The sequence below is a fragment of the Podarcis bocagei genome, assembly GCF_964188305.1.
Source record: "Podarcis bocagei genome assembly, chromosome: 4".
Taxonomy (NCBI): domain Eukaryota; kingdom Metazoa; phylum Chordata; class Lepidosauria; order Squamata; family Lacertidae; genus Podarcis; species Podarcis bocagei.
The window spans coordinates 36,061,197-36,087,158 of record NC_138128.1 but is presented as its reverse complement, the minus strand read 5'-3'; the positions used below and the strand labels follow the sequence as shown (position 1 = coordinate 36,087,158).

The following is a 25,962-nucleotide window of genomic DNA, read 5'->3' as shown; positions in this document are numbered from 1 at the left end:
TGGGAAATATGGACAAATCAGAAGTTGTTACTGTTGGGCCGAGTTACTGTGGTGGGGAAGAGGGCTGCTGTGTTGCTGGGGATGTTGCTTTTGTTTCAAACATTGCAAGCTTTCGATGGGATGGATTGTTTCAGGGGGTGGCAGAGGGATGCTTTTAGAGTTGTTTGGCAGGGCAGGAAGCCTCAAGTAAAACTTAAGATATTGATGGATGCCAAAGAAGGAGGTGGACCTGCCCTGCCAGACCTTTAAATTTCGTTGTGAACCATCTGCTTTTTGCTGGTTGAGAGAATGGCTGCTTCTTGAAAACACTGAAGTGTTGGACAATGGCAGACGAAGTTGATGGACTATATGGAATTGGTGGAAATGACTGGCAAGATCCGAGACCAGGGAGAAGAGTCGGTGGAAGAAGATTGGAAAAAGACTATTTATAGAAATATTGTAAAATTAAGGAATGTTAGAAAAATGTTGGAATGAAGTTATATGGCTTTAGTAGAAATGTCATAAGGAATTAAGTATAAATAGATTAATAGAAAATTAAAGGAAAAATAAGGCAAGAATGTGTTAAGATAATTATAGGATAGAAAACAGAGTAAGATGGAAAGGAATTGCTGAAACAATTAATAGAAGTGGGATACAAAAAGGGAGGTGTGAGGAGGTCGCTGGAAATAAGTGAATGAAATATAAGATATTGAAAATGTTTGAGGTGTTTTTAAATTGTTTTTGTTGGTTTTTGCTTTGCTTTGTTAGTCCATGTAGCGTTTTTGTATTGTATTTGTATTGTTTTTTCTCTTTTCTTTTTTGTTTGTAGTGTTGTGTTGAAAATGTTGAAAAAGTAATAAATATCATTTTAAAAAAATGTAAGCACTCCAAGCTGCCATTTAATTTTTAATGTCAGGCTTGAATTCATGCTATGAATTATTATGCTGCCAACCAGCGCGATAAAACGTAGAATGGGGAAAGTAGCTGAGCTTTACGGCGCCTAAAATAGGATTCGAATCTACAAAGTTGCCAACAATGAACGTTTTAAAAGCTCAGGCCTGAATATACTGTATCTTCACCTGTTTCCTGTAGAAAAACATTTCAGTGGAGAGGACGTTTAGAACAGGGATCAGCAAAAAAATTTAGCAGCGGGCCAGTCCACTGTCCCTCAGACCTTGTGGTGGGCCGGAGAAGCGGCACTGGGGGGAGAGAGAGCTGGAGGAAGAGGCAAGGAGGGCAAGTAGTCGTCCTCCCCCCCCCCCCCCCGCCAGCCACAGCCGCTGCACTTACCTCCTCTGGAGCTGCCGCCACCACTGCTGCTTCTCGTGGGTAGGCAGAGCGAGCTCGTCCACTCCGCTCTCTGACCCACAGGAGCACTAGGGTGGTGGCAGTGGAGGGAAGATGAGAGGCGCAAAAGGGCTGGCTCCGGAGAGGGCCTGCTTAAAATGGCGCTCAGCCAGCTCAGACCAGCCCCCATCCTCCTCCAGGCAGGGTGGGGAGAAGACAGGAGGAGGGAGGGAGGAGGTGCCGCTGCGGTGTGTGTGAGGGAGGGGGGGATGAAATAGCATGGGGGGGGGAATGGTGCAACCCGAATGAACAGAATCCCCACGCCAATCCACGGACAGTCCTGAAGGCCATTGGGCCTGATCCGGCCCACGGGCCTTAGTTTGCTGACCCCTGGTTTAGAGCCCATGACTTTCCCCAAAGAATCCTGGGAACTGGAGTTTACTCCCCCACCCCACAAGCTACAATTTGCAGCACCCTTAACAAAGTACTGTTCTCGTGAATCTTTGGGGAAAGTAATGTGTGATGTAGTGGTTAAGAGCAGTAGTCTTGTAATCTGGTGAACCGGGTTCACATCTCCACTCCTCCACATGCAGCTGCTGGGTGACCTTGGGCTAGTCACACTTCTGTGAAGTCTCTCAGTCTCACTCACCTCACAGAGTGTTTGCTGTGGGGGAGGAAGGGAAAGGAGAATGTTAGCCGCTTTGAGACTCCTTAGGGTAGTGATAAAGCAGGATATCAAATCTAAACTCTTCTTCTAAACGCATGGTGACTAAGTAGCAACCTGTGAGTTGGAAGCTGGACTCATGAAACAGCTGCATTCACCTAATGCCACATGGAAGGAACCAGTTTGATTGGGTCCATTTTGTTTAATAGTACCTGTTGCCATTTCAGCAGGTAAAGCCATAATAATTTCAAGTAGTGTTTGACATGGGTTGGGGAACATAAAATATCCTCAGTGGCTCAGTGGTACACCACATGTACTACATGCAAAATGTGGCAGATTCAATGCCCAGAATCTCTAGATAAGGCTGGGTGAGGCCTTGTGTCTGAAACTTGCTGCCAGTTTGCGGCTACAGCACTGAGTGAGTACTTTGCATAAGGCAGCTTCCCATGTTCCTGTCCATTCAGTATTGAGAGTCTCATAATACAAGGCTCTAGGTAGCTACTAATATTATACAGGTTGAAACCTTTTGTTTGGGAACGTCTCCTTGATTTGTTTCTGTTCCGCTCGCCCTTGTTTGAATGTCCCCTAAAGGCCAGGAATGTAACTTCTGGGTCTGCATTTCCAACTGGGCATTTATTAAAACTATTCATTTAGCTGATGAGAAGTGCTTTGGCTTGACCTTCATGCGCCTTTGTGCCATTTTTGTTTGATTAGGGTGAAGGTGTGCATGCCTCGAAAGCGCAGAAAGGTCTTGGAATCATCTAAGGGCAGAGTGGAAGGAATACTTTGGAAGACGGCCAAATAACCCTGAGATGAGTCGTTTGGAGAGAAGAGGCTTGGAGGATGAAAACTCTCTGTGGTACAATGGATGAAAACAAACTGTAGCATATACAGAGCATCACAATTCAAATCATAAACAGAGGAAGGGAGCTCTTCGAGCAATGGAGCTTTTCTCAGAAAACATCCAGACTCCTACTGTCAGGAGTTCAGCCTACACTCGACTGGAATGTTCTCTCCCTCCTGGTCAATCGTTCGGGAGCTTCATAAGCTTTCTTCTGCCCGAACATCACAGCGACCGATGCCAACTGACACTGGCACACTTAGGGATCCGCAGAGTTTGCGCATCATGTGTAACAGACATCAGCAACTCAGCATTTTGGCTAATCTACTTTATTTACATATAAACACACACGGAGCACTGCAACATGGCTCCCTCTCTCTCTAGCATCAGACAGCAAAGAGAAAAAAACAAAACAACAATAATCCCACTTCACGGAACACAGTAACACAAACATCCTGTCTCCATCACTTCCTGCTCTGTGGAGTCAAAACATATACCATCATGTGAAAGACAAAAATCCCATGTCTGCAATCATGGAGCAGGAATTCTAACACTTACAACACTGGGAAATGTCTTTTGAGCCCATTATTTTCAAACTTTGATGCCAACACTGCTTAGGATTAAATTCTGGAAAGCAAGAAAATGCAAAATAAAGTAACTTCCATTCTCCAGCATGGTAGTTTTAATTGTTTCCCGTGAGAAATTATTAAACTTTTAGGAACAGAAGCTATTATATAAGTACAGCTGCTACTTCAGATGTTAGCAGAAGCAAAGGATGATCAAGTCAGAAGATTCATGTCCCATGTATGTGCAAAGTCAAACCAGTCATTTGTTTCATGCCTGCAAAGCTTTTTAAATAATGTGAGTGTTGCCACCTAGTGGTTTTATTTACTTCACAATGAATACTACACAAAATGAATGCAAATCACATATGACTCATATCTAATCATTAGATTAGAGTCTAATGTTAACATTCATTTTTTTTTTTTAGAAATAGAAAAAACAGTAAATAAATACAGTCAGTGGAAAAGTTATTTCGCAATGCAAAAATAAACCAAAGAACACTGAATTCACCATTGCCAAGATAAGATGCTACAGAGAAGTACAGGGAAGCCATGCATTGAGGGAACAGCTGTTTGCTTAGACATCTTGAACACTACTTCTAGTTGTTTGTTCATTTAATAATAGAATCAAGCAATTTTAGAACTGGGAGGAACCTTAAGGCTCATCTAGGCCAGTTGTTCTCAACTTGTATGAATACAGGTGCTCTTTGTTACCTAAAAAAATAATCCAGGGGCTGTTGGTGGCCACATGCTAATCATTGTAATGTTAGGCTTCATTAACTGAGAAAACATAATGACAAAAACTATTATGAACTTGGAAACCCTTTTAGCTTGTGTTGATCTCAAAAACCTTCAGTGCCTTTTTTTTTTTAGTTGGACAGGCAATTAACAGGCTTGTTTCACAAATAAGGGAGAAGGAGGGTTGCTGGCTTGGTTTGGTTTGCCTTTGTTCTAGTTTTTAGCATGTGCTTAGTACCATAGTTTCAGGCTGTGAGCCGCCCTGATATCCATGGGTGGAGGGCAGTAGTAGTAGTAGTAGTAGTAATAATGGTGATTATATTTTTTGCAGGGCTTGGAGTGAGTGGGTGATGGTCAGCTGCTAGTATGAATGGGGTTGGTGCTAAATGGTCTGGCGTGCTTTACAACCACTAGAGACCTTGTTGGTGGGGCCGGAGAAGGAGCCCACCCCTGAGGAAGAAGAAGAGCAAAGGGAGGAGGCTTCCCTTCCCGAGATAGAGTTGCCTGTAACATTAAACACAGGGCACGATTCCAGGGAGAGAGAGAAACCAGGGCAGCAGCTGCTGTTACCTACGGCTCGGGCTAGATGTAGCTGAACAGGACGGGCAAGCAGGGCTACAAACCCAGTGAGGAGGCTCCGCGGCTGACTAGAGGAGAAAGAAAGGGGGCAAGTCGGGGGGCACCTCTCCTCCTCCTCTTCTTCTTCTTCTTCTCCTTCCTTCCTTCCTTCCTTCTCCTCATGCTCCACTTCCTCCTTACCATCGCCCGCCTCCCTCTTCCCACAGGGCAGGCAGACGAGAGAGAGAGGGGGGGCATTGCGTGCCAGGGCAGCCATATAGTTGGCGGGGCACAGCTTCCATCCTAAGCCTCTGCAGGGATCGCTCTCCTCCTGCAGAGGCTTGGGAAGGAAGCTGCAAGCCCATCAGCCATATGGTTGGCAAGGCGCAGCTGGCAGGCATGCAGGGAAAGGGCAGGCCACCAGCAAAGCCACGCAGCTTCCCCACTCACTGGGGCGCCCCTGAGAGGCCATCGCCCTGGCGCAATGAACCACTAAGCCCTATGGGAAAGACGCCTCTGCTTACTGTTCATCAGCTGGCTCCAGTAGAAGTCAGTACAGTGGTACCTCGGGTTACAGACGCTTCAGGTTACAGACTCCGCTAACCCAGAAATAGTACCTCAGGTTAAGAACTTTGCTTCAGGATGAGAACAGAAATTGTGCAGCAGCGGCATGGCGGCAGCAGGAGGCCTCATTAGCTAAAGTGGTGCTTCAGGTTAAGAACAGTTTCAGGTTAAGAACAGACCTCCAGAGCGAATTAAGTTCTTAACCCGAGGTACCATTGTAAAGAAAGGAACTGGCTAGTCAATTTTTCTCTGCCACACCAGGGATTACCTTGCCCACCTGTCCAACACTGTTCACTGCATCAACGGTTCATAGAAATCAGGCGGGTAAAGCAAAATTTCACGAGTTGAAAGTAAACCACCCAGAGTGGTGAATCAAGCCTGGTTGATGCTAGGGCAACTGGACACCCGTTTTAAGTGTTCCCTCTGGGTACAAGTGCTATCTGGAAAGAAATCCGCACACCCAGGATATTGAGCAATGTATCATGTTCAGCTCCTGGTTCAGGAAGCTCTTTATGACAAGGGCCTGCCAATATGTAACAGCCACTTGTTCTCCAAGCATGGCAACAGAGAGACTTAATAATAATAATAATAATAATAATAATAATAATAATAATAATAATAATAATAATAATAATAATAATAAATTATTATTTGTACCCCACCCATCTGGCTGGGTTTCCCCAGCCACTCTGGGTGGCTTCCAACAAAGATGAAAAATACACTAAAATGTCACATATTAAAAACTTCCCTGAACAGGGCTGCCTTCAGATGTCTTCTGAATGTCAGGTAGTTGTTTATCGCTTTGACATCTGATGGGAGGGCGTTCCACAGGGCGGGCACCACTACCGAGAAGGCCCTCTGCCTGGTTCCCTGTAACTTGGCCTCTCGCAGTGAGGGAACCGCCAGAAGGCCCTCGGAGCTGGACCTCAGTGTCCGGGCAGAATGATGGGGGTGGAGACGCTCCTTCAGATATACTGGACCGAGGCCGTTTAGGGCTTTAAAGGTCAGCACCAACACTTTGAATTGTGCTCGGAAACATACTGGGAGCCAATGTAGGTCTTTCAAGACCGGTGTTATATGGTCTCGGCGGCCGCTCCCATTCACCAGTCTAGCTGCCGCATTCTGGATTAGTTGTAGTTTCCGGGTCACCTTCAAAGGTAGCCCCACGTAGAGCGCATTGCAATAGTCCAAGCGGGAGATAACCAGAGCATGCACCACTCTGGCGAGACAGTCTGCAGGCAGATAGGGTCTCAGCCTACGTACCAGGTGGAGCTGGTAAACAGCTGCCCTGGATACAGATTTGACCTGTGCCTCCATGAACAGCTGTGAGTCCAAAATGACTCCCAGGCTGTGCACCTGGTCCTTCAGGGGCACAGTTACCCCATTCAGGACCAGGGAATCCTCCACACCTGCCTGCCTCCTGTCCCCCAAAAACAGTACTTCTGTCTTGTCAGGATTCAACCTCAATCTGTTAGCCGCCATCCATCCTCCAACCGCCTCCAGACACTCAAACAGGACCTTCACCGCCTTCACTGGTTCTGATTTAAAAGAGAGGTAGAAGGCACTCTTCATTAAGTGTTTTCCACAAGATGAGCATGCACATTTTCTGTCACTGAAAACTCACTTCTATACTTGCTTCCCCTCTCATAAGCAGTGGCGGAGCATAGGCCCAGGCTGTTAGTATCTTCGCTCACAGGCAGAGGTACCTGGCCTTCCCCGAGGCAATTGAGCGAGATACTGTGTTTACCTTCCGTCTGCGACCCCCGGCAGGCTAGGTAAACAAACCCGGCGATTCTTCTCATTTGTCGTGAGAAAGAACACACCCTCTGCTTTTCTCTTCTTCTCTCCCTCCCTGCATTCCCCAGGGAGGGGAAATGAGACAGACAGGAGTCCTTTTACATGATTTATTCCTGTCACTCAGCAGTACATAGAAATGCGTCTGTTCCCTTCAGACTCCATCAGAAGAGACTCAACTCCTCCCCTGTACTTCCAGCACAGGTCACATGACACTCTGAGCTAACAGCCGGTGCTCAGTACAGAGAATAGGCTCCACCTTTTCCCCAACAGTACATCTGCAAAACACAACATCCTGTTTTGCATTCCAGCCATCTGGAGCTGGCTTTTGCCTTGGTGCTTTTTCCCAGGGCGGGCACACTCCCAAGGGGGGCGTGGCGCAGAGGGTGCCCACCCAGGCTCAGGATAGCCGCTTGGGTGCCCCTGAGCAGCACGCACATGCCCTGCAGCCAGGGGCAGAGCGAGCCAATCACGGGGCCAGAGTGAGCCACCATGGCAGACATTTGGTGCACTGCCCACCCACAACTCCCAAGCCTCCCCCAAGGTGTCAAAATGAAGGGGGAAGGGGGGAATGCCACCAGGAAAGCATCGCAGCTCCCTGCCCTTACCCGCCCCCACTGCTTCCTATGCCCCTGCTCATACATACAATTAAAATTATTGGGTTTGTGAAGGAGAGGGAGCATTCAGCAGAGCCTCCCACACCCCCTTCTTTACCCAACTTTGCACAACAGCCCTGCAGTGCTGTTATCCGGGTCTCACTGTCCAGTAGTTGCTGCCACCACCATCCTTTTTTGTCAGAGAGCCAGTGTGGTATAGTGGTTAAGAGCGGTAGACTCGTAATCTGGTGAACCGGGTTCGCGTCTCCGCTCCTCCACATGCAGCTGCTGGGTGACCTTGGGCTAGTCACAATTCTCTGAAGTCTCTCAGCCCCACTCACCTCACAGAGTGTTTGTTGTGGGGGAGGAAGGGAAAGGAGAATGTTAGCCACTTTGAATCTCCTTCGGGTAGTGATAAGGCGGGATATCAAATCCAAACTCTTCCTCTACAGCACCAGAAACAAAGAGGGGAACTGGGGATGCACCAAAGCCATTGGTTTTTCGAAAGGCCCTGAGCCAGTGGACCCTGCACTCTGTGGCAAGAGATGCTTGGCATACTGGCTTAGAGAAATGAGAGTGGGCAGATCAGGGTCTTTCTTCCCAGAGTTTCTTCTAAGTAGACATATTAGGATTGCACTGCACTTAAAACGGCGAGAGAGAGAGAGAGAGAGAGAGAGAGAGAGAGAGAGAGAGAGAGAGAGATATCTGGAAAGGACAACTTCCTATTGACTTTCTGTCTCCTTTAGTAAAGTCCCTTTCTCACACAGGGAAAAGTTCTGAAAAATGGAAGCAAAAGGTGAAAAGGCGAAAATGTTCATTAAAGCTGGAAATACCTGACAGGTGTTATAGCATCACAAAAGAGTCTTCAAGTGTTCCAGCATTCGGAGGGAGTGGGGCAGAGAAAGGGAATAAGAGCAGGCTTTTAAAATTCCAAGGACAAAAAAAGAACAAACTCACTAATGGGAAGAAGAGAGAATGGAGTATAAAAGCAGATGCACAAAAACCTGTGCATTTAAGTGTTTTGAATTATGGAAGCCTTTTAAAAAGAGAACCTAACTTGTATTATGAATTCTGACAATACAGCTTTGGGATTGTTGTTGCTTTATTTTTTTAAAAAAAACTATTCTTGCAATCAAAGTCGGTGGTACACTGCAGCGGTTTGGTGAGAATTTCTACTTTTTTACAAATAAATTAAAAGCTTTAGAGATACAGCTGGAGTGAATGGTGAGGCAGAAAGATCTCTAAGCAGCAAATCCCTTTGGAAGTAGCACCTTCAGGCTAACCTGTTATTCTCAATCTCCACAAAAGTGTGTCCGAGCAGTGAAGAGGGTGAACAAGCTGCTACAGCTGCTGCTGCCAGGGCCCTGCACCTTCGCATTTTCCCAACTCCACATGCCCACAAGAAGTGTCCGGTCTGCCTGAGATGGGGCAGGGCTACATCACAGCCCCCAGAGGAACTTACCAGGAACAGGGAGACTGTCTTAAGGTGCTCTTTGAAGAAGCCTCCTCCCTCCTTTAAATGAAGGGGTGGGATAACTTTTTGTGCCCCCTGCAATAACCCCGTATCACCTGTCTCCCCTCTTGGTTGGGAACCACTGATCTAGACCAATCACCTACTACTCAGTGTGGGGTTTACCACAGAGCTGAGGGACCGGTAATCGTTTGATCTGTTCATGACTAAGCCACTCCCATTTCTGTTTCACTGACACTCAAACATAGGTCTGTCCTATTTAGTGTGGTTTTTTTATTTAAAAAATCAAGCTTCACGTTTAAATTGCATGTAAGCATGTAAATGATTGTTTCGATTTATATCCTACCCTTCCTCCCAAACACCCTTTTTGCCGCTTTTGCTTATGCCAATAGACATATTCACAAAAATTAACAACCTTCTAAGATATTTTTCTAAAAGGGTGCTTCTGACTCCCATCTTACCAGTCCATCCATTAACCCAGTTTCCTTTTTCTGGTACTTACCCCTTTCAGTTGCTGTCTTTATCCTTATTCCTAAAGAGAAAATTCAGTGCAATTCCTTTAAAGGTTCAGTAGCTTTGCCTGGAAACAGCCATAGTCACTTTGACAGGAGTAAATATTCACACCTCTGGTTATTTGAAAGTATTTTCATGTAAACAACTAACTTGTAGTGGGAATGCTATAAATGGATATACTTCAGAAAAGACCAGCCAATGTTCCATTTGGTGCAGTCTCCTGAGTCGGAGAGTTCCCTCAGTTGTGCTCTATTAAAACAATTTAAGTTCAAGTCCTTTTAAAGCATCATTTTGAAAACATGAATTCACCCCAGAGATGAAGTTTACTTTTATCTCCTTGTCATATTTTTCAGCATCATCCTAATAACAACTTCAATGGTCCCATGAAAACCACACTGGTATCAAAAAGGGCCCCCAATGAACAAACCAGAAGTTTTTGCACACCCAGGGGAGCACACACACCCCAAAAAGTGGCGAAATCCAAATCAAAGATGGTTCGATAGCCAAGGCAACAGAGATAGCTTCCCTCTTCTCTCCTAAGAAAACACTTTTGTACCTTCTGAAGCCCCTACCCTCCAAATTACAAAAAACAGAATAAAACATGAAGACTGCAAAAACTGAGTTCCATTCAGTACTAGGTAAGTTATCTGTTATTTTTAAAGGGATTCAGTCAAAGATGAGAGTGGGCAATGCTAAATGAGGGTGCTTAAGGCATCAGGGGTAGTAAGTAGGATGAGGGAGATCTGGGTTCAAAAAGCCTCAGTTGGCCATGAAGCTCTCACTGCATGGCTTTGGTTCACTCATTCTGCCTCACGGGATTGTCCTGATGATAAAATGGAGGTGTGGAGCCCAGAATGCTGCTTTGAGCTACGTGAAGGAAAGGTGAGATAGACATGTAGCACAATAAGCATGCATTACCTGGAAACAGATGACAGCATCACCATAAAGTTTTGAAGCATCCATAGAAGCAACATTTGGCTATTTGGGAAAGTTCTCTAGATGTCCTACAGCTGCATTCTGTGGCAGTGCTGTTGGCTGTGTAAGCAGGAAAAATAATCTCTTCTAGGTTCTGTATAACTTCTCCTCAAATGATCTCGACATCTGAAAGCAAATTTCCTTTAGCAAAATTCCATCTCTCTGTATGTGTGAGATCAGAATCCTAGCCAACAATTGCTCAGGAATGCCAGATCTTTCTAGAGAAATCATTTGCTATGACTGCGCATGGCACTTATCCTGCTTAAGATCTTGCCATACTCAAATTGCCCCAAATGGCAATTACTATCTCTATCTGTGATAACGACTCCTCTTCTACTTTCTCTCCAAAATCATGTCATTTCACTGAAGCTCTTTAATACAAGGAACTTTTTCTTAATCAAGGATATTAGTATAGTAATAGTATCTATCAATCTATAACATTTAGTGCCTAAATTACCGTATTTTTCGCTCCAAAAGACACACCTAGTTTTTAGAGGAGAAAAACAATAAAAAATATATTCTGAATGGGCAGGCCGGGTCTTCCTGTTATATACCTGCTGGGATTGACAAGGTATATGACCCTCACCTGAATCTCATTTAACTCTTTGGGCAGGGGTGAATTAGCATCAGACGTCATGTGCATGAAAGTTGCCAAATCAATTAACCAACTAGGGTTACTGTTTGTTTGTTTGTTTGTTTGTTTGTTTGTTTGTTTGTTTGTTTGTTTGTTTGCTAAAAAATAATATTTATTAAAAGTTTAAGAATTACAGAAAGAAGTAAAAAAGAAAGAGAAAAAGTAAACAATACAAATCAATACATTAGAGTACATATAAAAAAACAAAAAACACAATACATCAAAACAAAAGCAAAAGCAAAAACAATTAAAAACACATCCAATATTTCCATATCTTTATCTTTCATTAACTTGTTTCATCGACCTCCTCACACCTCCCTTTTTGTGTTCTAGTTATTAATTATTTCAGCAAATCCTTTCCATCTTTCACTGTTTTCTGTCATTTAATTATCTTAATTTATTTTAACCTTATCTTACCATTAAAACCCTAAAACTTATTTATACTTAACTCCTTATAACATTTCTACTAAAGCCGTATGATTTCATTCCAACATTTTTCTAACACTCATTAATTTTACAATATTTCTCTAAATAATTTTTAAAAAAAACTTTTTTTCCAATCTTCTTCCACCGTCTCTTCTCCCTGGTCTCGGATTCTGTCAGTCCTTTCTATCAATTCCATATGGTCCATCAACCTGGTGATCTTCTGTCCGAGGCTCTTAACTCTTTTCCATGTCCCTTCTGCAGATCTTCTTCATATTTATACATGCACTTTACTTTATCTTCTGCTGATCTTGTTCTTAATTTCCTTCCTTTGGCACTGAGGAGTAGATCTCGGGAAAACTCCAACCTAACAATGTCTTTATTCCTTCTCGACAGGTCAGCCCATTCTCCATAGTCAGAACTAGAGTCCAAAAGATATTTCAGAGCATGTTTCAGAGTCCCTCCAAAGCTAAAGGCCCCCACAACTCCAATCTCCCCCTCACCCAAATCCAGATCCCAAAAGCCAGAACATCCCTGCATAAGGGGATCTATCCAACTTTCCTTCTCCAATCCAAGCGGGGCTCCATCCCACCAAATCTGGCTTTCTCTAGATTCAGTCGTAAAAGGCAACAGCTTATGTTCATCAAATTGCCTCTGTAAGGCCGGGGCTCTCTCCACTTGAATTACTTGAGGTTCAACAACAACTTTCTCCTTCGTCTTCTCCACAGCTTGCCATGTCAAAACAGATTCCTGAATCAATTCCTGAGTAGTTTCTGTATAGGTATTCACTTTTTGTCCCAAATCAGTCATTTTTTGTCCCAAATTGTCAATTTTAATAATCATCACATCCGTCTTCTCATGAAGCTGTTCCAATAAAGCACTTGTCTTGCAAAATGCAATCACTAAGGCTTCTTCTGTCAACATTCTTGTCCAAGGTCAATCTCTGATTCTCACGGTCTTTAATCTCTGCAGCTGGAAAATTCCCCAGCTCCACTCCTGCAACAGTTTCAAAAGCTCCCTCTAGGGGAAACAATTTCTATTTGTATCCGTCCTTTTAAGCGCAGATCCAGCAACAAAGTTAGTTTCGATTTTCAGTTACTTTTTTGCTCCTTTTTAAGTGCAAAAGGAAACAATGGAAACAATATATTTCTCTTGTTTAACTATCTGTCAACATACATTTTATTCACAGTCAATGAACTTTCCCAAAACGTCGATCTTACTGTCTTACTGGCAGCCCGTTCCCAGGTTCAAAACGGTGGTAATTTATCTTTCTTCACTCTCTCTCCTGCAGGCTTAGGCGATCTAAAATTTCCCCCCTCTTCTCCTGCTTCCAAGGGGGGTTTAGTAATTTTAACCGATGGAGATTTAATCCTTTACAAAAGACTTTCCAGACTTTAGCTTGCAACGACTTTGCTTCAATCTATTTACAAAAGAGGAAGGCGGACTTCCTGTTTGAAACCTTCCCGTTTCGGTGCCAAATTAAGATGTTTAGAGATCCAATTTTCCGTTCTACTCACGGGTAGTTGTTTAGAGTCCAATTGTCCACAGGAAAAAGTCAGTGCTCTCCAGCAACAGCAATGCGGCTTCACTCCGTGAAAGAAGCAGTCGATTTGAAGCACCGTGCCGCTCACCCCACGTCGCTCCAGATCCCTGAAACCGGGTTTCCCCGCGAGTAGGGGAGGTGCAAAAGGTGCCAGCCGAATCCCACGTCCACAGGCTTCTCCCGCCTGTGGTTTTTAGTGGGTCTCCGCCTCGCAGTGGCGGTCCAGACCCTGATTTCCACGGAGCGGATTCCTCCCGATCAGAGGAAATCCGCCATTGCCGGAGGCGCTAACCCGGAAGTCCCCAACTAGGGTTACTGTTAATAGCGCCAGTTTTCCTATAACTTGATATTGCTGGATAGTTCCGATGAACTGCAAAAGCATTTTCAGTTTGCTTTCTGTTGCCACCCTGGAACTTTTCTTTATTAGTGCCACTTTGTTTTGTACGATTCCTTGCAAATGAAGGAAAACAACTTTTCTCCTTGTATATGTTGATAATATGTTTTTGTTTACTGAGAACAAGAGTAACTTACATTCTGGGCAACCTAGGGGTGCCGGGTGGATCTTTGCACCCCAGCGCCACATATGCTTAAGACGGCCCTGTGAATGAGCTCAGTAGAAAGCAGTTCTCTCCTCCTGTTCTGCTTAGAGTGTCTCCTTCTTTCCTCTTTACAGACTGTAGTTTCAAGGATGGGACTGGGGCAATGACAAGAAGATTGTCACCTCCACTTGGGTTGACTGTGCTATAAGACTCGTCTCCTCATACTGCAGGGTCTTCCATTTTACAGAGTGTACATTCAAGAAGGGGAGGGGAGGGAAAGTGCCCTGCTGCAGAAATTCCTTTCCCCTTCTTAGATGGCATTTTTGAGGGACGGGCAAGGATGGTGCCATCCTGTTTCATCACCTGATATGAAATGGGAAGGTGCCGCCCCAACTCACCACCGCCCAAGCCTCCCTTTTTACATATATAATAATTTTTTATTTGATTTTACAAATATAGAATTACAGTGGTACCTCAGGTTAAGTACTTAATTCATTCTGGAGGTCCGTACTTAACATGAGACTGTTCTTAACCTGAAGCACCACTTTAGCTAATGGGGCCTCCTGCTGCTGCTGCGCCACCGGAGCACGATTTCTGTTCTCATCCTGAAGCAAAGTTCTTAACCCGAGGTAATATTTCTGGGTTAGCGGAGTCTGTAACCTGAAGCGTATGTAACCTGAAGCGTATGTAACCTGAAGCGTATATAACCTGAGGTACCACTGTATAACAATCCAAATTACATAACCCTATTTAGAGATTTTTCCAAATCTCAGGACTTCCCACCTTCCCCTCCATGGATCCTATTGTCTACCTTATCAACTGCTTATTATTTCATAGTCCATATTTTATATCTTTCCATATTATCCATAATATTCTCTATATTACAAGTGTTATTAAAATTCTGCTAAGTTTTGTCATTTCGGCATAGTCGAACAGCTTGGTTTGCCATTCCTCTCTGGTAGGGACTTTGTCTTCTTTCCATCTCTGGGCTAGTAGCATCCGCATTGCTGTTGTCACATACATGAAAAGTCTTTTCTGTTCCTTTGGAATGTCGGTACCTACAATTCCTAATAAAAGGCTTCTGGGTTTGTTTGTTTGTTTGTTTGTTTGTTTGTTTGTTTGTTTGTTTTTACAAAAGTTATTTTAAACATTTTTTTCAATTCATTATACCATAATCAGAAAGCCTATTAGCGTTATATAACTGCATCTCCTAGGACAGTGATGACAGCCAGTTTCTTCCATTGATTCTTTCACTAAAACTGAGGGGTCAAACCACATGCGATGTGGGAATTCTGCAAGTGCAACATCCAACATTATGTTAATTTATCAACAGGGTGGGCCTATTTGGATTGGAAGCATGGCATGTAGAGGGGTCTAACTCTTTGCTTGCACACTCTGACTCCATTCCAAATTCCCAGAAAGCTATTACAGTGTTACCTCGGGTTAAGTACTTAATTCATTCCGGAGGTCCGTTCTTAACCTGAAACTGTTCTTCACTTGAAGCACCACTTTAGCTAATGGAGCCTCCTACTGCTGTTGTGCCGCTGGAGCATGATTTCTGTTCTCAGCCTGAAGCCAAGTTCTTAACCCGATGTACTATTTCTGGGTTAGCGGAGTCTGTAACCTGAAGCGTATGTAACCTGAAGCGTATGTAACCAGAGGTACCACTGTATTGGCCACAGAAGAAAAAAAATACTGGTTTAACTCCATTTTCATTTCTATAGATTATAGTAGTAAGGTAAAGGTAAAGGGCCCCTGGATGGTTAAGCCCAGTCAACGGTGACTATAGGGTGTGGTGCACATCTGGTTCCAGGCCAAGGGAGCTGGCGTTTGCCCACAGACAGCTTTCCAGGTCATGTGGCCAGCATGACTAAACCGCTTCTGGAGCAACAGAACACTGTGATGGAAACCAGAGTGCACAGAAATGCCGTTTACCTTTCCACCACAGCAGCATCTATTTATCTACTTGCACTGGTGTGCTTTCGAACTGCTAGGTTGGCAGGAGCTGGGACAGAGCAATGGGAGCTCACCCCATTGCGGGGATTCGAACCACCAACCTTCCAAGTGGCAAGTCCAAGAGGCTCAGTGGTTTAGAGCACAGTGCTTAAATTGTGAGTGCAGCATAAGGGGAAAATTGGAGCCCAGGTCTCTTATTCCACACCCTGATGCAGTTTGATCCTGATCCCAATAAAGCCCAACTTCTTGCAAAATAAACAGGCACCTGGAGTTCAAATGACATTTTTATACCATGTGCAATTTACCGAGAAACACACTTGTTTTTATTCATATGCACGTTGTCAGGGGTTTAGGTGCAGAGGCACGGGCAAGGGAGGAAACAGAGAGCGAAGGGGAGGAGACAGAGGAAAGGATGAGTGATGACGACGACCCGAGATCTCCCAGTCTTTCCAGTGAATCAGAGGATTCACAGAAAGGAGCACCAGTGGCCAGGGCAAGGGGGGAGTCTAGGGAGGCACCCCAGGAAGATAGAGCCAGAGGAGACTCAGGGGGGAGCAGCTGGAAATCGGGACCAGCGTCACCGCCAGGAAGCAGGGAAGAGGAAAGGAGCCAGGGGGGAAGCGCTGGCAGCTCACCACAGGAGGGAGGGCAGGAGTCAGGAGTGGCCACACCTCCATCGGGGAGCGAAGAAACGGTTAAGAGGAAAGTGGAAGGTTGGGCGCGCGCGCCAAGTTCAAATGCAGAGGAAGGCGGCGCAGTGAGCAGCCCCGAAAGGGAACCAGGTCCTAAAGCCCGGCGCAAGGAGGCAGAAGGGTCCGGGTCAGCGTCAGAAGAATCCCGGAAGGAAGAAGCCCCGGGGGGTAGAGGGACCCAGAGGAGGACAGTCAGGAGGAAAAGGTGGAGCAAGGCTAGGATATTAAGTTGGTGCGCACGGGGCGGAGACTCAGACGGAGCCTCGCCGATCTAGCTAGTAGACGTAGAGTTGCAGACAGCAGCGTGAGAATGGAAACTGTAATTCAATAAAGACTTTTACTTAATGACCGCTGGCTAGCGTGATCCTCTGTGAGCTAGGATCTTGAAGCAGCTCTGACAGTAGGCTCCGTCTCGACATTGTGGGCATCTGCAGCCTCGAGGAGGGGAGAGAAACAGGCGCCCACTAGCGAGCTCACGAACGGCAGGAGACATGACGGCTGAGCAGCAGATAGAGGACCTCAGAAAAGCAGTGGCACAACTGAACGCCGAGGTTCTCGCATCCAGGAAGAGAGAGGACGAGGCAGCTGCCGCCTGCAGGGATCTCCAGGTCAGGTTAGACGTACTGGCAAAGCAAACACCCCGGCAGGAGGGAATTGGGTTGGCGAGACGGACAGGCGGGCTACTCTCTCACTTCGATGGGAACCTGCAACAGTATCCCAACTTTAGAGCCGACGTACTGTGCGCACTGCAACTGTTGCATAAAGACTTTAGAGATGAACAGGAGAGAGTGGGGTTCATCATGTCCCATCTGCATGGGGAGGCGAAAGCATGGTTGCGCAATTTATGGAGAGATAACGATCCGGCGCTCCAGAATGCGGATGCCTTTATTAAAGCGATGGATGGGTGTTTCTTATCAAGTATTGACATTGATCTTGCACGGAAGGAGGTGCATGGGCTGAGACAAGGGCGCGAACCAGCCGGGGGCCCCTCCTTCTTTCCCAGAGAAGCAGCACGGGCGCAATCCACGCCTCCGCCAGGAGGAGGAGCCGAACCTATGGAGGTTGGAGGTGCTAGGGCTCAGTCAGCAACCAGAGCCCTAGCACCGGCAGCAGTGAAGGCGAAGCCTCCTAGAGGGACCAGGAAGTGTTACGTCTGTGAGCAGCCAGGGCATATGGCGAAAGAGTGTCCCCAGAGGCCCCACAAGCTTACTGCAGCCTCAGCAATGGTGACTGCAGCAACGCAGCAGGGAGGACCACAGCAGGGAAACGACGATGTCTGGCTGGAGGAAGAGGCACTGGGGCCCAGCCAGACGTGTTAGTGACGCAGTCCCCAGAAATTTTACAGCCAGTGAACCCCCTCCCGCCCAAACCAGTAGTGAGGCTCACAGCATCTCTCCAGCTGCCCAATGGAATCACCATGGACGTGCCAATCACCATCGACTCCGGCAGCAACGCGGACTTTATAGGGCAGGAATTTGTCGACAGGCACGCTGTGCAGTTGCTGCCGGCCACACTGCCCCTGCAGGTTGTCACGGTGGATGGCAGGGAGCTGCTAGGGGGGCAAGTGGTGAAGCAGACGCCACCAATGGTGATGCGACTTGGGAATCACAGGGAAGTCATCAGCTTCAACGTCACTCAACTGTCTGACACGCCCATTGTATTGGGCATGAGTTGGCTGGACAAGCACAGCCCAACGATGGCTTGGTTCCAGAGGCAGCTGGTCTTCGGCTCTTCCTTTTGTGCTGAACACTGCATCGTACCCAGGCAGGAAGGAGAGGAAGAGGAGTCACAGCTGCTGCTAGGCACGCTGCAAGCGATTCCCCACAAGTACGCAGAATTTCTAGAAGTTTTCTGCGAGAAGGAGGCGGACAGGCTACCCCCTCACAGACCATATGACTGCAAAATTGACCTGCTGCCAGGGGCGGCGCTGCCTAAAGGGAAGCTGTATTCCATGTCTGAGGACGAACTGCAGGAACTCAAAGACTTCATCGATCATAATTTGGAGCGCGGTTTCATCCGGGAGTCTAAGGCAGCGGGGGGCAGTCCTGTATTCTTTGTTAAGAAGCGAGACACGCCCCAAAAAAGACTCGTAGTGGATTACAGGATTTTGAACAGTGTGACCAAGCCGTCGGACTTCCCCATGCCCCGCATCGACGACCTCCTGGCGAAGGTACGGAAGGGAAAGGTGTTCACCAAGTTGGACCTGCGGGGGGCGTACAACCTCATTCGCATGCGGGAGGGTGATGAGTGGAAGACAGCCATGTTCACGCCACTGGGTACCTACGAATACAGAGTTATGCCTTTTGGACTGCAAAATGGCGCTCACGTTTTTCAAGCATTTATGCATCACGTGTTGGCGGGACTTCTCTACAAGACGTGCGTCTGTTTCTTGGATGACATCCTGATCTTTTCGGAGTCGCAGCAAGAACATGACAAGCACGTCAAGGAAGTGCTGGGCAGGCTAAAGCAACACAGGCTCTACGCCAAGCTGGAGAAGTGCCAATTTGACGTGCCGGAGGTGGATTTTCTGGGCTACAAGCTGTCTGACAAGGGGCTCGCCATGGACAGCGCCAAGGTTCGAGCAGTGTTGGATTGGAAGAGCCCACGCAACCGGAAGGAGGTCCAACGGTTTGTCGGCTTTGCGAACTTCTATCGCAAGTTTATCAAGGGCTTCGCGATGCAGACGGCGGCCATCACTGACACCCTTAGCTCCAAGAAGAAGACGTTCATCTGGACAGAGCAGGCGGAGCAGTCCTTTCAGGCCCTCAAGCGTCTCTTCGCGTCGGAAGAGCAGTTGCTTCATGTCAACCCCAGCATGCCGATGAGGGTGGAGACAGACGCTTCGGACAGAGCAGTGGGGGCGGTCCTGCTGCAGAAGGATCCGCAGGGCGTGTGGCGACCGGGAGCGTTTTACTCCAGGAAGCTCAGCAAGTCCGAGCAGAACTACACCATATGGGACAGGGAGTTGCTGGCCATTCATGCAGCGTTCAAGGCGTGGAGGCACTTTCTGATCGGCGCCAAGCACACGGTGCAGGTTTGCACGGACCACAAGAATCTGGAACACTGGCGCACGGCACAGTTCCTGAACCAGAGGCAGATACGTTGGGCTGAGTTCTTTGCGGACTTCGACTTCCGAATAGAGTATGTCCCGGGGGACACCAACATCATGGCAGACGCTCTCTCCCGCAAGCCACAGTATCTGGAGGACGCAACACCAGCGGCCGCCATGCACATCTTTGCACCGACAGTGTGGGCGTGCGCCGCGGCGACCGTGGACCTAGAGGCGGTGCGGCGAGCGTTGCAGGGGGACTCCTTCGCACAAACGAAGATGGCAGAGGTGCGAGGGGGCAAGGCAGCGGCCGACGGTTTCCAGCTACGAGATGGATTGCTCATCCGTAAAGGGGCCATCTACGTGCCGAGTGACGAACTTCGAGCCAAGGTGCTACAGCAGCTGCACGACGCACCCACGGCCGGGCACTTTGGCAAGGAGAAGACGGTGGAATTAGTAGCCAGGGATTTCTGGTGGCCTGGAATGAGAGGGGAGGTCGCAGACTACGTGGCGAGGTGTGACACCTGCCAGAGGGCAAAGCCGGTGCACAAACCGCCGGCTGGACTGTTGGAGCCGCTGCAAACTCCGGTCGAACCTTGGGAAAGGGTGGCTCTGGACTTTGTCACGGATCTGCCCAGCTCAAGGGGCAAGACGGCAGTGTTGGTGGTTGTGGACCTGTTCTCCAAGATGGCGCATTTCATTCCGTGTGCTAAGGTGGCCACGGCAGAGCAAACCGCCAAACTGTTCATAGACCACGTGTTCAAGGTTCACGGTCTGCCACGGTCTATTCTGTCCGACCGCGGGCGGCAGTTCATCTCGAACTTCTGGCAGAAGCTGATGGGCTTCCTAAACGTCAAGATCAATCTGGCGTCGGCGAGACACCCGCAGACCAACGGGCAAGCGGAGCGAGCCAATGCCATCATGCAGCAGTACCTGAGATGTTATGCAAACCAACAGCCTGCGACGTGGGTGGATTACCTGCCGCTTGCAGAGTTTGCCTACAACAACACGAAGCACGTATCCACGGGCGTCACGCCGTTCTTCGCCAACAACGGGCGGCACCCTAGAACCTTCCCGGGACTGGAATGCAGGGGAGAAGGGGAGCCGCAGTCAGCAGATGCGTTCGCCTCGGAGCTGCAGGAAGTCCACGATCAGCTGCGGCGCCACCTGGAGCTGGCTAAACACGCATACAAGGTACAAGCGGACAAACACAGAAGGGTTGGCGAAGAGCTCCACGTGGGAGACTGGGTCTGGTTAGCAGCCCACGCAGTGCCGGCCAGGTCGTTGGCCAAGAAGAAACTAGGGCATAAACAACTGGGGCCATACCAAGTCGAAGAGCAGGTCAACCCGGTGGCTTTCAGGCTGGCGCTTCCGGAGGGTTCCAGAATGCATCCGGTGTTCCACAGATCGGTGCTCACTCCCTACAAGGCACCGCACAGGTTCCAGGAACCCGGAACGGCGCCGAGTCCGCTCAGAGAAGGAACGGGGCACGCGGGAGTGGCACAGGAGGAGCGCATCAACGAAGTCACGGAGATTTTGGACTCCAGATGGGGGGAAGAGGGAGTAGAATACTTTCTCGCCAGGGAAGGCACCCCGGCCAGTGCGAACAGCTGGGTGCCGGGCTACGCTTTAGACGAACCTCTGCTCAAAGACGAGTTTCATGCCCTCTTCCCACATAGACCTATGCCAGCAGACTTTTTCGACGACTGGCTTTTCACGCCCACGCTTTCGGACAGCACGTTCAGGGGGTTCGACTCGGACGAGGAACCAACACGAGACGTCCGTTCCCCGGAGGGGTCACCCTCGGGATCTGTCTCAGAACCCTCGTATTGGTGGGACGATAGGCCGGAGGAGCAGTTCCGCAGGAAGTGGCTGGACTGTTCCGGCCGAGCAACGCCGCCTGGAGGAAGTGCGGGAGAGACGGACATGGACATTTTCGGGGACGACCCTGGTTTCGAGCACGGCGGCACAGAGATGGAAGAGGAGGTGACTGTCGTCAACGAGAGCAGAGAGGAAGACCCGGAAGAGTTCCGATGGAGGCCTGCCACGGGAAGCGACCGATATCCGACGTTCGTCCCTTTGCAACAGCAGCCCCCAGCTCCAGCACCGGAAGGAGGGGAGGGGGGACTGGGGGGCTTCGAGGGGGGGATGGATGTCAGGGGTTTAGGTGCAGAGGCACGGGCAAGGGAGGAAACAGAGAGCGAAGGGGAGGAGACAGAGGAAAGGATGAGTGATGACGACGACCCGAGATCTCCCAGTCTTTCCAGTGAATCAGAGGATTCACAGAAAGGAGCACCAGTGGCCAGGGCAAGGGGGGAGTCTAGGGAGGCACCCCAGGAAGATAGAGCCAGAGGAGACTCAGGGGGGAGCAGCTGGAAATCGGGACCAGCGTCACCGCCAGGAAGCAGGGAAGAGGAAAGGAGCCAGGGGGGAAGCGCTGGCAGCTCACCACAGGAGGGAGGGCAGGAGTCAGGAGTGGCCACACCTCCATCGGGGAGCGAAGAAACGGTTAAGAGGAAAGTGGAAGGTTGGGCGCGCGCGCCAAGTTCAAATGCAGAGGAAGGCGGCGCAGTGAGCAGCCCCGAAAGGGAACCAGGTCCTAAAGCCCGGCGCAAGGAGGCAGAAGGGTCCGGGTCAGCGTCAGAAGAATCCCGGAAGGAAGAAGCCCCGGGGGGTAGAGGGACCCAGAGGAGGACAGTCAGGAGGAAAAGGTGGAGCAAGGCTAGGATATTAAGTTGGTGCGCACGGGGCGGAGACTCAGACGGAGCCTCGCCGATCTAGCTAGTAGACGTAGAGTTGCAGACAGCAGCGTGAGAATGGAAACTGTAATTCAATAAAGACTTTTACTTAATGACCGCTGGCTAGCGTGATCCTCTGTGAGCTAGGATCTTGAAGCAGCTCTGACACACGTGTATATAGATTAGGGCAAACTAAGTAAATTATCCAAATCCAAATCTCTTTATTTCAGTGGGTCCAACCTGAGTTTAACGAACATCTGTTATCACCCATTATTTAAGATGTTTGTGCTCAGATTTCAGCCATAACTAAATAATCCTTCAACGATATTAAAGCAACAAATGTTTCGCCACCTTTGACAAACTTGCTTCAAGCCATCTCAATCCCTTGAGTGTTTTAAATGAGATAAACATAAACTGTGGTAAAGCTTCCAAGAACCACTTGTCTGAAAATTAGTCCATAATCTGAAGATAGAAAATGTCATCTTCCTTGTATAGAAACAATAATGAAATATGACGGAACTATTGTTTACTGTCTGACACTCCAAGCTGTCTGCTAGGGATGTATTGACATAATTGTACCAAGACTAAAATTATGTGGAGATTGCTTCCTGAATTGTTCTGTTAATAGGTGTAATTTTCTCAGCCAGTATGAAACAAAATATCTGTCTTAGCCTGTTGTTTTTGTTTTCCAAATGACAATATTAATTACTGTTAGTGTACTATAATTTTCACAATACAGGAGTGAAAATACTGCTTTCAGGAACATTTTAGATGCCCCACAGTGATTGGCCTTTTGCCAAACTTTCAAGCTAATAGCTCAGTTGTTAGATTGTTAGAATAGTCTATCAGTCTAATAAAGGGGGTATGCTGTCTAGAAGATAGGTGATAGATGATAGATAGATAGATAGATAGATAGATGATAGATAGATAGATAGATAGATAGATGATAGATAGATAGATAGATAGATAGATAGATAGATAGATAGATAGATGATAGATAGATAGATAGATAGATGATAGATAGATAGATGATAGATAGATAGATAGATAGATAGATAGATAGATAGATAGATAGATAGATAGATAGATAGATAATAGGAGAGAACCTAGTTCCACCTACAGGGACTTAAATGTAGGATTATAAAGAAGTTTTGTGTCACCTAATGACATAAAGCATTAAATGGTAACACTTGGAGAAACTAAAATTCATTGAGAATTCTTGTGGTTAGTGTAAAGGCCATACCATTCCAATAAATTAGTCTAGGGATGGGAATTCTTAGTAGATGGTTCCTGGTACCTAGCTTGTTGGTTTGTTTTAATCTTGAATGCTTTTAGCTTCCCAGTTCCACTGACTCCATTTGCATCATCACTGTCTTTTCAGAGAGAGGTGATGACTTAAACAGGTGTTAAGATCAAAAGCTTGAAAAATGGACCAATTATATTTTCATTTTGTACGCATATATGTAACTGGGGCGAGCTCATTTACTTTAATGGCAGCATCGTTTATGACTCCAGTTTTACCATACCCATTGAGTCAATCACCCATCTCCCACTACCCTTCTGAGAAAAGCCCCACCCCACCCTCCCACTATATATAAGGGTCTGGTGACTTCTGTGTGCATGCACACAAAAGCGTATACCCAGAACTTAGTTGGTCTCTAAGGTGCTACTGGACAATTTTTTTTTTTTTATTTCGACTGCATCAGACTAACACAGCTACTTACCTGAATCTAGAAGCATTGTTTATGTTAATCACGTATGTCCTCTTGTCACAGCTGTCACTCAAGTCTTCCAGCTACTGTCCAGGACTGCTGCAGTTATGTTTGGTCAGTCGCTATCGCAGCTCAACATTTGAATCCCTGTTTGGCAAATAGGCTTTGCAACTGCAACTGAAAACAAACTCCCTAGAAAATAAATGCAAACATTCACAGAAGATTAGATTACATATCTTGGTGACGAAGCCAACAAGGATAAGCCTTCAGAAAGAGAAACATGAAGTAGGATTTCTAAAAGAAAGCAGCTACAATCATAGACTCATGGTTGGCATCTGCCTGTCTTGGGAAATAATGGAAGAATGCACCTTTGGCGATGAAGTCAAACCATTGGAGACTTACGGCACCTGCTGTGGCTGTAGAGACTGATACGGATGTATTAAAAAAAGGACTAGCTAGCTTTGGAGATGTCGCAAGGACAATGCTTCCCTGAAACATAGGTTTGTACAGTGTTCTATAAGTTTTGGAAGAAAGTACTGGACTGTATAACTATGACTGTGCAGGAAAAAAGTTAAATCTTTCAGCAGAGAATATTCTTTTGAACTGTATACCTATTGTATAGAAATTAACAACAGGACAACGAAAATGGATTCTATGTGCCCTAATGGTGGCCAAGAGACTGATACCGATGAACTGGAAGAATAACAATATGATACCCTTTAATGTAGCAGGGTAATAATATGTACATATATATTAGGATAATAACACTATATCAATTTATATCGGAATTATGGGATTATATTGCAGTGTGTGTGTGTGTGTGTGTGTGTGTGTGTGTGTGTGTGTGTGTGTGTTTTATACATACCTTTGTTCTTTCTCCCCTCACTTCCCTCCTTTTTTCTCTGTATCACTTTTTTAAAAATAAAAAAGGTTTCAAAGAAGAATATGCAACTTCAATAGAGAAAGACGCAAGTTCGTCAGAAACTTAGGAAGAAAGGAGGAAAGGCAGGTAGAGTGATTTATTCAGACTCAAGGACTAGAGACCACTAGATGTTGCTGGCATACATCTCCCATCATTCCTGTCAAGTGGCCGCTATGGCTAACGGCTTATGGGACTTGGAGTCCACCAACATCTGGAAAGTCATGGCTTTCCCATCCTCCTTTGTGCTCTTATAGGAAGCTTAACTCCTGATAATACCCTGATAAAGAGGAAACATTAACAGTCATTTGGATCACTGCAATGGTGACCCTTTCAGAAGCCCTCTGCTAGTTTTTCCCCTTTAATAACCATATACTTTGAAGGAGAAAGCTAAAATGCAGCAAGAAGACAAAAGGACACTTTTTGTATAATACTTGGAAAAAAATAAGGGGGGGGAGTGCATTGAAAAGTGCACAAGAGAAATCATTCCCTTAAGAGCATTACTCTTTGACCCAGAATTTCCTTGAACCTGAGGAAGAAAGTGATCTACGGAAGAATGTGTTTGAGATTTATGGGGAACATAATGCCTTTTTCAAGAAGGAAAATGCAATCCATCTCCAACTGCTTTTCTGCAGCTTTAGAAGCAGAGAGTCTTTTACCCTCTGTACTCATCCAACATCTGACAAGGCCTTGAGGGAGCCTCTGCTTGGCTTCCATAATTCTGGTCCAAATGGCAGGTGAAAGAGCTGGGGAGGTGAGGAACCAACCAAGTGCTTGGAAGAGAATGGGGTGAGGGTGGGGACCATATGCAATGCATGATGGGGAATCTGCTGGGGGCCCACACTTACAGGGGGGAAAATCCCCCATCTTGCTTCTTTACGTGCCTCTCACTCTGGCCCAGATTATGGTGGTGAAAGCAATATTTATTTGTTTATTCAGGAAATTTATAAGCCACTTTTTTATTTAAAAAAAGGAAATCAAGTAGTATACAGGTTTTTTTAAAAAAAAACACATACACAAACCAATCCATCATTTAAAAGCAAGATAAAAATCAACAAAAGATTTGAAAACAAATGTAACTAAATCATGTGGCTAGAAAGGCAAGCTGAAACATAAAAAGTTTTCAGCAGACTGTCTAAAACACTGTAAGGGACTTTGGACAATGGGGAGAGTGGTTATATTTCTGTTTTGTGCTGTGGTTAGAAAGAAGCACC

The 25,962-nt window shown here is 46.8% G+C and overlaps 1 long non-coding RNA gene across 2 annotated transcripts in view; it reads right to left on the bottom strand.

Moving 5' to 3' along the window:
- Positions 1–10,089: 10,089 nt before the first annotated feature.
- Positions 10,090–25,962, bottom strand: part of LOC308586325 — an 84,454-nt gene continuing 68,581 nt past the window's right edge. Inside the window, exons 2-3 of one of the 2 annotated variants that reach the window (XR_014007813.1) lie at positions 23,838–24,021; positions 10,090–10,669 (exon numbers count right to left, since the gene is read on the bottom strand). This is a non-coding gene — a long non-coding RNA (uncharacterized lncRNA). The remainder of the gene's footprint in view (positions 10,670–23,837; positions 24,022–25,962) is intronic. The other variant, XR_014007811.1, reaches the window with a different exon arrangement.